Source organism: Monodelphis domestica, chromosome 2 (genome assembly GCF_027887165.1).
Source record: "Monodelphis domestica isolate mMonDom1 chromosome 2, mMonDom1.pri, whole genome shotgun sequence".
Lineage (NCBI taxonomy): Eukaryota > Metazoa > Chordata > Mammalia > Didelphimorphia > Didelphidae > Monodelphis > Monodelphis domestica.
Genome location: NC_077228.1, coordinates 510,877,518 through 510,890,771, shown reverse-complemented (window position 1 = coordinate 510,890,771; position 13,254 = coordinate 510,877,518).

Here is a 13,254-nt window from a genome sequence, read left to right as displayed (position 1 = left end):
AGCCCATTCAAAGCTTACTACATCATTGCAATGGAAGAGAGGTGAGATCATAGGGAATTCTGGGAAATATCAAGGACTTCTGGGGATTGAAGTCTGGGGTTCAAAATCTCTATTTTTATACTAGGAAATGTCTGAGGCCAGATTTGAACCCAGGACCTTGCATCTCTAGATCTAATTCTCAATTCCCTGAGTCATCTACCTGTCCCTCCTTAATAGGATACTTCTGAAGCCTAAAAAGCTTCCTAGACCCAAGGGAAATAATTTCTTTTTTTTCCTTTCTTTTTTCTTTTTAAATAAATGTTTTCTATAGTTCCATGATTCATGTGTTCTCCTCCTCAGAGCTCCCCACTCCCAGAGTTGACAAGCATTTTCCTTGGGTTATACATAGACATATCATCACTCAAACCCAACGGAATGAATTTCTAAGAGTGATTTAAGAAACTCCCATAGCAATTCTTCTAAGTAGAAGGACCTCAGTTTCCTTATTTGTCAAAATGATCTGGGCTTGATTCGTTGTCTTGGTGATGGTAAGAAAGGGATGGAGAGCATGTTCATAAAGCTGACAAGTTTAAAGTGGACCCTGGGGACAGCCACCCTCCTCCAGGTGAAACTTTGACCAGCAGATCCTTCCCCATAATCCTTTCTGGTCTTTCTTTGAATGGCGGTGATTACCAGTGGGACTGCTTCCTGTGACTTCTTTTTTTGAGAGTTTCATTTGATTTAGTTTTGATTCTGCTCTAAGTTCCAACTGTCTCCCTCACTCCCTCCTCACCTGTATTACCTCTCCGTTCTAATTCTCCTGGAGGTCTTTCTTAGCCCTCTCAATGCTGGTGCCTTCCCTCAGAGATTACCTCCATTTACCTTGCCTGTCTCTCTTTTCTCCATAATTGTTTGCATGTTGTCTCCCCTGGTCGACCCTGAGCATCTCAAGAGCAGAGGCTGTTTTTGTCCTGTTCTGTCTCTCCCAGCCTGGCACGTGGTAAATGCTTAATAAATAATTAATTGTTGGGGCAGCCAGGTGGCCCAGTGGATAGAGCTGTAAAAATGAAGACTTGCCTCAGTTTCCCTAAATTTTAATCTTTATAGAGCCCCAGGCCTAGAGACAGAAGGTCCTGGGTTCAAATCTGCTCTCAAGATACTTCCTGGCTGTACGACCCTGGGCAAGTCACTGAACCTAGCCCTTATTGCTCTTTTGCCTTGGAATGGATACTTTGGATCGGTTCTAAGACAGAAGATAAGGGTTTAAAAAAATGCTTGTTGATTAAACTTCTATATGAGCTGCTGAGGATACAAAGACAGAAACCAAACAGTGCCTGCCTTCAAAGTTCTTCACATTCTGCTAGGTTGAGTCTCAGTTCTAAAAGTCCCAAACCTACTCATTGTGCTCATGAGAGGACTGTGTGGGAGGGAGACTGCTGGAGAGCCACTTCTCCCCCTACTGAGAATCCAGCTTCAGGGGTACCAGGGAATCAGGAAAGCCTGGAGAAGCTGTTCCCTGCTGGCTGACCCTACTCCGCTTTGAGCTATGACTCTGGTGGAGGTGACCCTAAGACTACCCACATTTAAAAAACCCTTGGGGCAGCTAGTTGGCTCAGTGGATAAAGAGTCAGGCCCAGAAAAGGGAGGTCCTGGGTTCAAATATGGCCTCAAATGCTTCTTAGCTGTGTGACCCTGGACAAGTCACTTAATGCCAATTGTGTAGCCCCTTACTGCTCTTTGCCTTGGAACCAATACTTAGCGTCAATTCTAAGGCAGAGGATAAGAGTTCAAAACCAAACCAAACCTACCAACTAGAAAGCTAGGAGTTGGTCCGACCATTCTGGAAAGCAATTTCCAGTGGATTGACATGAAGAAAGTATTCTGTACTCCAGACAGAGAATGAGACATATATTTTTGGACGTGGCAAGGTGGGGGTTTGTGTCTCTTGACTGTGTGTATTTGCCGCAAGGGCTCGGTTTTATTTTTTTAAACTTAGCAGGTGGATGGGAGAAAGAGAGGGATTAGGGATAGAGTTATGGAAAGAAGGAAAGAAAAAGAGGTGAAAGAAGGAAGGAAGGAAAGAAGGAAGAAAAGAAAGAAAGACATAGGAAAGAAGGAAGAAAACAAACAGATGATCATTGAAGCATTTATTTAAAATGCATGAAAGAGAATAGCGGTAAAGTCAGAAAGAATCAGCCAAGCAGTAGAGCTTTGAAAGTAGCCCATTGAATTTATTATATGCTTGAAGGGAAAAGCAATCTCTACATGATGGAAACTTGTAGTTCCATGTACAAACCTCTTCTTCCGTCTTGAATGGAAACATTCATTTTATTTGGTGTTTCTTACATTCAGAATTAATTAAAAAATGAAGTGTTTTTTAAAACTTACAAACAAATGATGCCAAGAAAATGACCATAAAGTCCGTATGCTATGACCCCCTGAGATCTCATGGCGAGGCATATAGCCAAAGGAGGGCAAAGACCCAAAGAAAAGCTCCCTCTTCCCTAAAATGAGTCACTTTATATAATTCCAAGGAACTGGAAACAAAGCAGATGCTCACCACACATGGAAGGGCCAAACAAATTGTGGGATCCGAATGTCACAGACCGTGTTATAAGACACAATGAAGAAATGAATGCTAAGAAGCCTGAGATTTCTTTGAACTGATGCAAAATGAAGTGAACAGGAAACAACAAGCCCAGTGACTATGACAATGAAACATGAATGCCATAATTTGAATGGCCCCAAATAGGATATGAGAATGGGGGCAGGGAGGATTGTGGAGATGAAATATGGCACATGCTACCAGGATGGGCCAGTTTTGGGGCTGGACTTGCTGAATTGTTTACCCTTTCCCCTACTTTGTGTGTGTGTATGTGTGAGAGAGAGAGAGGATATTTGTTATAAGATGGAGGCAGAATTTATTAGGTGTTATAAAAACAAAACATATCCATAGGAAAAAAAAAAGTCCCAGAATCTGTCCTCCAGTTGGGGTCCAGATCAAAGCAGGAGACGGTGAAAGAAACTCGGAGAAAAAAAAATTCTTCTCCTATAGATTCCCCTGAACAGCAGCTCAGAGCATCATCAGAACTGAAACTTTGATTGTACACAGAGACTGATACATTATGGCACAATCAAATGTAATGGACTTTTCTGCTAGCAGCAATGCAGTGACCCAGGACAATTCTTCACTGACATATACCACAATTTGTTCAGCCATTCCTCAATTGAAGGGCATTCCCTCATTTTCCAATTTTTTGCCACTACAAACAGCACGACTATGAATATTCTTGTACATGTCTTTTTCCTTATTATCTCTCTGGGTACAAACCCAGGCTAGATCAAAGGGCAAACAGGCTTTTAGCACCCTTTGGGCATAGTTCCAAATTGCCCTCCAGAATGGTTGATCCAGGACAATTCTGAGAGATTTGTGAGAAAGATGGTATCCAAATCCAGAGAAAGAACTGTGGGAGCAGAAGCACAGAAGAAAAACATAGTATTGATCATGTAATTCGATAAATGTGATTAGGATGTGATTAGGGTTTTGATGTTAAAGGATTGCTCTACTGCAAATATGAATAACATAGAAATAGGTTTTTAATGATGCACATATAACCCAGTGGAACTACTCATCATCTTTGGGAGGAGGGAGGAGAGAGCAGGGTTGGGGCTAGGGGGATAAAGAATCATGTAACCATGGAAAAATATTCTTTTTTTTTATTAAAGAGAAAAAAGGATTTGTCATTTTATTCTTTGTAAATTCAAATGGGTGTTATTTTTTTAATTTTATTTAGTCAATTTAAGAACATTATTCCTTGGTTACAAGAATCATATTATTTCCCTCCCTCCCCTTCCCCCACCCTTCCTATAGCTGATGTGCAATTCCACTGGGTATTACATGTATCCTTGATCAGAACCTATTTCCATGTTGTTGATGTTTGCACTAGGGTGATCATTTAGAGTCTGCATCCCCAATCATAGCCCCTTGACCCATGTGATCAAGCAGTTGTTTTTCTTCCGTGTTTCCACTCCCACAGTTTTTCCTCTGAATATGTATAGTGTTCTTTCTCATAGATCCCTCCAAGTTGTTCAGGATCACTGCATTACCACTAATGGAGAAGTCCATTACATTCAATTGTGCCACAGTGTATCAGTCTCTGTGTACAATGTTTTCCTGGTTCTGCTCCTCTCACTCTGTATCACTTCCTGGAGGTTGTTCCAGTCTCCATGGAATTCCTCCACTTTAGTATTCCTTTGAGCACAATAGTATTCCATCACCAACATATACCACAGTTTGTTCAGGCATTCCCCAATTGAAGGGCATCCCCGAATTTTCATGAAAAAATATTCTAAAGAAAAATTAAAAAGGAAAAAAATGTTTAAAAAAAAAGGACTGAAACTTTAGGCTCTAGAATTCCATTTATCATTCTAGATAAGGCAGCTGGGAAGCCTCCAATCAAGGGAGGGAAAAAGTGAGATAGGAAGTGATACAATGGGTCAACATGACCCAGGCTCAGCTCCTCAAAGGAACAGTGATATGAGGATTACAGGGTGGCAAAAGGGGAGCCTGGTCCCTTCTACCTCTACTTCCTATGACTTATATCCTACCCTAGGTAGGTGATCACTTGTTTCACACACATACAAAGCTGGCCCAGCCTTTCAATTTATAAAAACATATTTATGGCCTTATGGGTAGGAGTTTATTTACTTACTTTTTTTTTAACCCTTACCTCACATCTTAGAATCAATCCTGTGTATTGGTTCCAAGGCAGAAGAGTGGTAAGGGCTAGGCAATGGGGGTTAAGTGACTTGCCCAGAGTCACACAGCTAGGAAGTGTCTGAGGCCAGATTGAACCCAGGACCTCCTGTCTCTGGGCCTGGCTCTCAATCCACTGAGCTACCCAACTGCCCATTATTTATTTATTCAGATCCTTACTGTTAGAATTTTTGTGTTCAGTCCCTGATCCATCCACATCCTAGCTGTGTCACTTAGGCTCTCAGAGATTCCCCTTTCCTCATCTAGTTATATTTAAAAAAATTTTTTTCCATGGTCACATGATTCTTGTTCTCTCCCTTCCCTCTTCTCTCCCCCCTCCCAGAGCTGACAAGCAATTCCACTGGGCTATACAAACCCCACATCCTATACCCATATAAACAGTGATGTCATATGTTTTTCTTTTGTGTTTCTACTCCCACAGTTCTTTCTGTCAATATGGAGAGTGTACTTTCTTCTAAGTGGTCCTCATCCTCATCTATAAGAGGGGAAAAGAGAATATTTATACCACTTTGTACCTTCCAAGGCCATTGTAAGGAATTGTGAGGTTATTGGAAACTGTAAAGCCTTCTAAACTGAGTTTAATAATTGCTTTTGTCATTCATTATTAAAATGGATTGATTGGAAGGGGATACCTGGGTAATATGTGTGTATGTGAGTGTTTATATGTACATATCTACATCCCATGTAGATGAATCCCATGTACACACACACACACATCTGAGCATCCCTTCCATGTCTTGGGAGGTAGGAGCAGGGAAAGGCTAATATTTATTACCTGAGTGACCTTGGACAAGTCATTTCCTCTCCTTGGGCCTCTGTTTTCTTATGTATCAAATGAAGGGATTGAGTTAAATGAGGGCCCTTCCACTCTGGAATGAGGATCTCATATGAATATGGAGCCTCAGAGATCATGGGCAGCGCTTTATGGGTTAACACAGTTTAGCAGACCCTTAACACTTCCTAGGGAAGAGTGGGAAAACTTCCTTCCTGTTCCCATTTCTATCTTCTATCCAAGACTATGGCCAATGCCCTGCCTACAAGGGGCCCTTTCTGCCCTTGGACTCCAAGCCTATTTATAATCGGATGGCAAGAACCCTAGATTTTGGTTTAAAGTCTAGTTCTGTTCCTTAGTTCTCGGGTGACCCTGGGCAAATCATTTCTCTCCTGATGATGCCATTGTAAAATAAAGGGGTTGGACTAATTGGCTTCTGGGCTCCCTGCCATCTCTAAGGCTAAGTGACTCACGTGTGACCTGTGCCCTCCCCTAGGCTCCCTACTCCTTATCTGGCCAAGCCTGGCTCTCTGGAATCTTCCCTTTGCCAAAGTCCCGGAGGCTCTGCAGGGCCAAGAGGGCTGAAGTCAGCAGTTTAGACGCAGAATGGGAAGAGCTCAAGAGCTTGCTTGGACATCAGGAGACTCAGATTCTATTTGAACTTTGCCTCTGATGAGCTGTTTTACTGGAGGCGAGAAAATTCCTTTCCTGGGTCCTGGTTTTCTCTGTAAAGGAGTGAGGGCTTCTTCCAGCTCTACTGTTCTAAGTCTCAGTAGCCTGCCTTGCCCCAAGCTCCCTTTTCTGGTCTACTTCTCAACTTCTGCTCCAGGAAAATGGACAAACCAGCTCCATGGCAGGGATGGGTAATGATTTTACCGCTGATAAAGAGTGAGGCAGCATCTGTAACTTCACAAGAAATCAAAGAAGATACCTTAACTATTAGTATGCCTGTTTTACTGATGGGAAATCTGAGTTTCAGACACTTCCTAGCTGGGTGACCCTGGGCAAGTCACTTAACCCTGCTGGCCTCAGTTTCTTCATCTGTAAAATGAGCTAGAAAAGGAAAGGCAAACTACTCCATGATCTCTTCCAAGAAAACCCCAAATGGGATCGCAAAGAGTCAAACCCAATTGAAAATGATTGAACGACAACAACAAAGGAATGAGAGTACAAGAGGGAAAATGGAGAAGTGGTGTGGCCAGACTGAGGGAAGGCAGATAGGGAACATGGCCTTTAATAAGCAGCTAAGGAGACAGAGAAGTCAGGGGATGGGAAGCACAGGAATTTAAGAAGAATGCTCTATAATTTAAGTCACTCAGAGAGAATTAGTGCAAAAAAAAAAGTACTTCGGGAGAAAAAAAAAGATGGGTCAGAGACGGAGAGACGCCCCCAAAAGATGAACCTTAACTGGGAGTGATGGCCTGAGAAGGAAGCAATTTTGTTGCTGTCCAGCTGTTTCAGTTGTGTCCAACTCTTTGTGACCCCATTTGGTGTTTTCTTGGCAAAGATAATAGAGTGGTTTACCATCTCCTTTTCCTACTCATATGACAGATGAGGAAAGTGAGGCAAACAAGTTTAAGTGACTTTCCCAGGGTCACACAGCTAGTGAGAGTCTGAAGCAAAGATACTGGAGTGGTTTGCCATTTCCTTCTCCAGATCATTTTACAGATGAGGAAACTGAGGCCAACAGAGTTAAGTGACATGCTCAGGGTCACACAGCTAATAAATGTGAGAGTTTGGATTTGAACTCAGGGAAATGAGTCTTTCTGACTCTGGGCCTGGTGCTTTATCCACTGAACCATCTAGCTGCTCTAGGGAAACAATAATAACAGACATTTCTGCCATGATTTCCAGTATGCAAAAAGCCATACATGTAACCTCACAATAAATCTATGGAATAGATTTTTTAAAATTTTTATTTAATTAGATTATTTAGAATATTTTTCCATGTTTGCATGATTCATGTTCTTTCCCTCCCCTCCCCTCCCCTCCCCCTTTCTCGTGGCCAATGTGCAATTTCTTTGGGTTTTACATGTGTCATTGATCAAGACCTATTTCCCTATTATTGATATTTGCACTTGGGTGATCATTTAGAGTCTAAATCCCCAATCAAATCCCCATCAAATCATGTGATCAAGCAGTTGTTTTTCTTCTGTGTTTCTGCTCCCACAGTTTTTCCTCTGAATGTGGATAGTTTTCTTTCTTATAGATCCCTCCGGGTTGTTCGGCTCACTGCATTGACACTAATGGAGAAGTCCATTACATTCGATTGTGCCACAATGTATCCATCTCTGTGTACAATGTTCTTCTGGTTCTGCTCCTCTCACTCTGCATCAATTCCTGGAGGTCGTTCCAGTTCACATGGAATCCCTCCAGTTCATTATTCCTTTGAGCACAATAGTATTCCATCACCAACAGATACCACAATTTGTTCAGCCATTCTCCAGTTAAAGGGCATCTCCTCATTTTATGGAATAGATATTGTAGGTACTATTATGCCCATTTTACAGATGAGGAAATTGAGTTTCAGAGCAAAAGATTTAGAAAGAAGGAAAAAAGAGGAACAAGTAACTTGGATTAATTGCAATAACCAATTGAGTCATTGTAGAAGTGAAGGACTATGGGTATGGACTAGGAGGAGTTCAATGACACAATCATGGAATCTTTCTTTGTTATGAAGGAGATTTTGATGGCAGAGAAGCATTTTTTGAAATTATTCTGAGATTTAAAACAAAAGAAAGAAAATATCACTTTTCTATCTTAGAATTATTCCTAAGACAAAAAATAAAGTTTTAAAAGAAAAGAAAAAGAAGGAATAAGGGGAAATGGTGAGAGATTGGGAAAAGCAACACTGCTAAGCCTTCAGCAAAATGGCACATTGTTTTTATCTCTCACCATAGACTAGATCCTGGGTCGGGAGCTGGGGAAAAAAATGCCCAAGTGAAACAGTCCCTGCCTTCATTTAACCTTTTTTGCTTTGGTTTCCTCATCTGTAAAATGGGCTGGAGAAGGAAATGGAAATTGGAGGGGACAACACATAGACATATGAGCATATAAAAAAGATATTCTGAAGCATATGTGGATATACAAAATAAATACAAAGGATTGGGAGGAAGGACTAGAGGAGAGGACCAGGAAGGCATCCTGGAGAAAGAACAGCTTGAGCTGGGCATTGAAGAAAAATAGAGATTCTAAGAAGTAATGGTGAGAAGGGAGTGCATTCTAGGCATCTGTGACAGTCAATGCAAAAACACAGAGGTGGGAAATGGGAGGATTGGATAGAGGCAACAGCAAGAAGACCAGGTTCATTGGACTATAGAGGGCCCAAAGGAGGAATAATGTAGGTTGAAGCCAGGTTGTGATGGGCTTTAAATGCCTCCAAAGTTGGGGAGGGGAATATTGAGCTGGGAAGTCACATGATCATTTTGTCAGCCATGAGGGATGGGTTAGAGGAGAGCCCTAGTAGGAGCTGATCACAATAGTCTGAGGACCTGACCTGGGGGAGTGAGCATGGGAGTAGAGGGAGGATCTCCTCAGCCTTTCTGACTCTGAACAGTTCCCTTATGAGTCACTGCATGTTTCTGGAGAAAAGAACAAAATGAACTGGCCCCTGCGGGGCTCATACCCAGGCTTTTGGCCTCGTTAACATCCCCACATGACTAACTCCCAGAGGAAGAAAGAGACTGGAACAGAGAGTGAGGCAGAATGAATCTGAGAAAAGGGCTGACTGAGCCACTAAGAAGCAGAGGCACATTTGTTCAATCAATGTTTAGTCCTCTCCACCTGTCTGCCAAGCACTGTGCTAGGCATAGGGAGAGAGACAAAGAGGCTCTGTCTACTAATGGGGAAAGACCCCAACACAATACACAGTATTGCTGGATCAGTCAATCAAACATTTACTGTTGTTCAGTCGTGCCCAGCTCTTTGTGACCCCATTTGGGGTTTTCTTGGCAGAGATCCTGGAGCGGTTTGCCATTTCCTTCTCTAGCTCATTTTATATGTGAGGAAATGAAGCAAATAGGGTTAAGTGGCTTGCCCAAGGTCACAAAGCTAAGATCCTGAAGTGATTTGCCATTTCCTTCTCTAGCCTATTTTCCAGATGAGAAAACTGAAGCAAACAAGATAGAGTGACTTACCCAGGGTCACAGCTAAGGTGCTGGAATGGTTTTCCATTTCCTTCTCCAGCTTGTTTTACAGATGAGAAAACCAAAACAAACAGGGTGAAATGACTTGCCCAGGGTCACCCAGCTAAGGTCCTAGAATGGTTTTCCATTTCCTTCTCCAGCTCATTTTACAGATAAGAAAACCAAAACAAACAGGGTGAAATGACTTGCCCAGGGTCACACAGCTAAGGTCCTAGAATGGTTTTCCATTTCCTTCTCCAGCTCATTTTATAGATGAGAAAACCAAAACAAACAGGGTGAAATGACTTGCCCAGGTTCACACAGCTAGTAAGCATCTGAGGCCAGATTAGAACTCAAGTCTTCTTGACTCTAGACCCTACACTCTTTTTACTGTACGATATTACCTAGCTGTCCCTTTTGTTTGCTTTTATGACTGACTATGTTCCACTTTTCTGTTTTCCTTTTTTTCCCCCTCAAATCAGTCACTTGGCTAAGGGCTGAGGGTACAAAGAAAGGCAAAAAATAGTCCCTATTATGAGAGTGATAATGTGCCAACAACTATGTACAGACAAGCTACATATGGAAGAAACTGCTAATAAGAGAGATTGGGAAAGATTTCCTCTGGAAGGTGGGATTTTAGCTGGCACTTGAAGGAAGTCAGGGAATTCAAGAGATAGAGATGATGAGGGAGAGCATTCCACCCTCAGGGGTAGCCATGCCTGAAATCCAGAGGGAGGCAGTGGGGTGTTGTTCTAGCAACAGTAAGGAGACCAGTGTTGATGAACAACGGATTAGAGAGGGGCAGTAGATAGAAAACCAGGACTACAGAAAGGAGGTCCTGGGTTCCAATCTGACCTCAGACACTTCCCAGCTGTGTGACCCTGGGCAAGTCACTTAATCCCCATTGCCTAGCCTTTACCACTCTTCTGCCTGGAACTAATACTTAGTATCAATTCTAAGACAAAAGGTAAGAGGTTTTTTTTCTTTTTAATTGTCGAGCAAAACACACTTCCATGTTGATCACTGTTGTATTCATACATAGCCAAAACCCCAAAATAAAATCATAAACTCACTGATGTGAACAACGTCTCCAGTGGTTCTTCCTCTGGAGGGGGAGAGCATCCCCAGAATAAGTCTTTCAGGTTGTCTCAGATCATCACAGTACTGCGAGGAGCCAAGTTTTCAATGTTCTCCTGGTTCTGCTTATTTCACTCTGCATCAGTTCATGAAGGTCTTTCCAGCTCTTCCTGCACTCATCCTATTCATCATTCCTCACAGCACAATTGGTTCAGCCATTCCCCAACCAAGGGATACCCCCTCAATTTCCAATTCATTGTCACCACAAAAAGAGCAGCTAGAAATATTTTTGTACAAGCAAGTCCTTTCCCCCTTTCCTAAAATCTCTTTGGGTTCCCGACCCAGTAATGGCATTATAGGATCAAAGGGTATACACAGTTTTATAGCCCTTTGGACATAGTTCAAAGAAGATAAGGGTTTAAAAACAAACAAGGGAGCAGCTAGATTGCTCAGTGGATAGAGAGCCAGGTTTAGAGGTCCTGAATTCTAATATGACCTCAGACACTGCCTAGCTGCGTGACCCTGGGTAAGTCATTTTACCCCCATTTCCTAGCCCTTACTGCTCTTCTGCATTGTCACCAATACACAGTATTGATTCTAAAACAGAAAAACTCTAGTAGAGTAGAGAGATGCAAAACAAAATCGTATGAGAGATCCAGGGAGGGAGGCTGTTAAAGGTAATAATAACAACAATTGCCATTGAGGTAGATTTGATCCCTAGCTCAGGGGCCCTTTCCTACAAGGGGGTTCTGTTCTGGACTCAAATAATCTGAGTTCATTAGAGGGGACCTGACCCCCCCCTCCCCCCGGAAGGTTCTAGCTTTTTAAAAATGCTTGCTCGTTGTCCTTAAACTAGAGGAACTCTAAGGAAAAATCTTGGAAACAAAATTTGGCTCCCGACTAGGCTTTCTCCAAAAGGTGGATAGTAGAGTCCCTCTTAGGAAAAGTCCTTGGTGTACAATAGAATCATCAGTTAGAAGACAGTGGTTCATTTCTTCCACTATGAAAAATGCTCAAGACACCAAAGAACCCAAAGGCATGCATTAACAAATACAGAAATCCACAAAGCAACAAGCCATCCTCATGATGTCTTCCGGCGAGGCAAAGACAGCTTTGTGGGATTGCTGAACCAATATCAAGGATGGTTGACATTCACTTCAGACACACAATGTCTGAGCAAGTCACAAGGGGCGTCTCTCTTGGCCAGTCCGGACATGGCTTGAGTTTTCTTAGCTGCAGCATCCTTCCGGCCAGGATACTTCTTTTCCTCCCAAGAATCTCCCCTACTGGGCAGCTAACAGACCTGAGGAAGGAGCCTCAACCTGTCTAACCCCTAAGTTTATGCCAAGGCAGGAAATGGTTGCTGGCCTGTGGTCAGAGAATGGTGGCTTCCTTAGACAAGTATGTGTCTAGCCAGCATTGCCACTGGGGGAAAAGGAGAGAAATTCCCTTCCTCCCCCTTACTGGGGGTTCAAGAGAGACAAATTACTGGATATGTCCCCAAAGACAGTGGAGGTTTTTCCTCTTCTATACTCTTATAGCCCTCCACTGAATGAATAGCTTTTTGTAACTCTGGAGCCAATCATCTTTGGTCTAATCTGATAATCTAGAACAACGGTATCAAGAATTGTGTGTGTGTGTGTGTGTGTGTGTGTGTGTGTGTGTGTGTATGTGATGGAGCCCCAAGCCTGAAGTTAAGAGGTCCTGGGTTTGAATTTGACCTCAGATACTTCCTGGCTCTGTTTGTTTCTAGATCTGTTTGTCTAGCCCTTACCACTCTTTTGCCTTAGAGCAAATACTTAATATTGATTCAAGGATAGAAGGTAAGAGTTTGGGGGGTGGGGAGAACAATGCAAGGGTACATAGCTAATGCACAGAAAGGGATAAGAGAATATGAAATTATGCCCATTTCCTATCTAACACACACAGAGATTCTCCAGATCATTCCCATTATATAGTAAGGTTGTTGTTTTTGTTTTGTTTTGTTTTATTTTGTTTTAAGACAGCCTCTCCCTATTTCATCCAGGCTGGAAGTACTGATGCAGCTCATCGGTCAAATCCTACTGCTGTTTGTCACAGAATCTGTTCTGTTTCCAGCCTAAAAGGTTCGTGGGGGGAAGACCTGCTCTTTTTAAAAAACCCTTATTTCTGTCTTAGAATAATGCTAAGTAAAAAAAAAAGAGAGAATAATGCTAAGTATTGGTTTCAAGACAGAAGAGAGGTAAGGGTTAGGCAATGGGGGTTAAGTGACTTGCCCAGGGCAACATAGCTAGGAAGTATCTGAATTCATATTTGAACCCAGGACCTCATCTCTAGACCTGGTTTTCTATCCACTGAGTCATCTAGCTGCAACTGGGGCAGATTTGTACTGCCCTTATTATACAAATTGTAGGGTGGCAGACCCTTCAAGAAGGAAGGGGGGGAGCAGCTAGGTAGCTCAGTGGATTGAGAGCCAGGCCTAGAAGACTGGAGGTCCTGGGTTCAAATCTGGCCTCAGACACTTCCAAGCTGTGTGACCCTGGGCA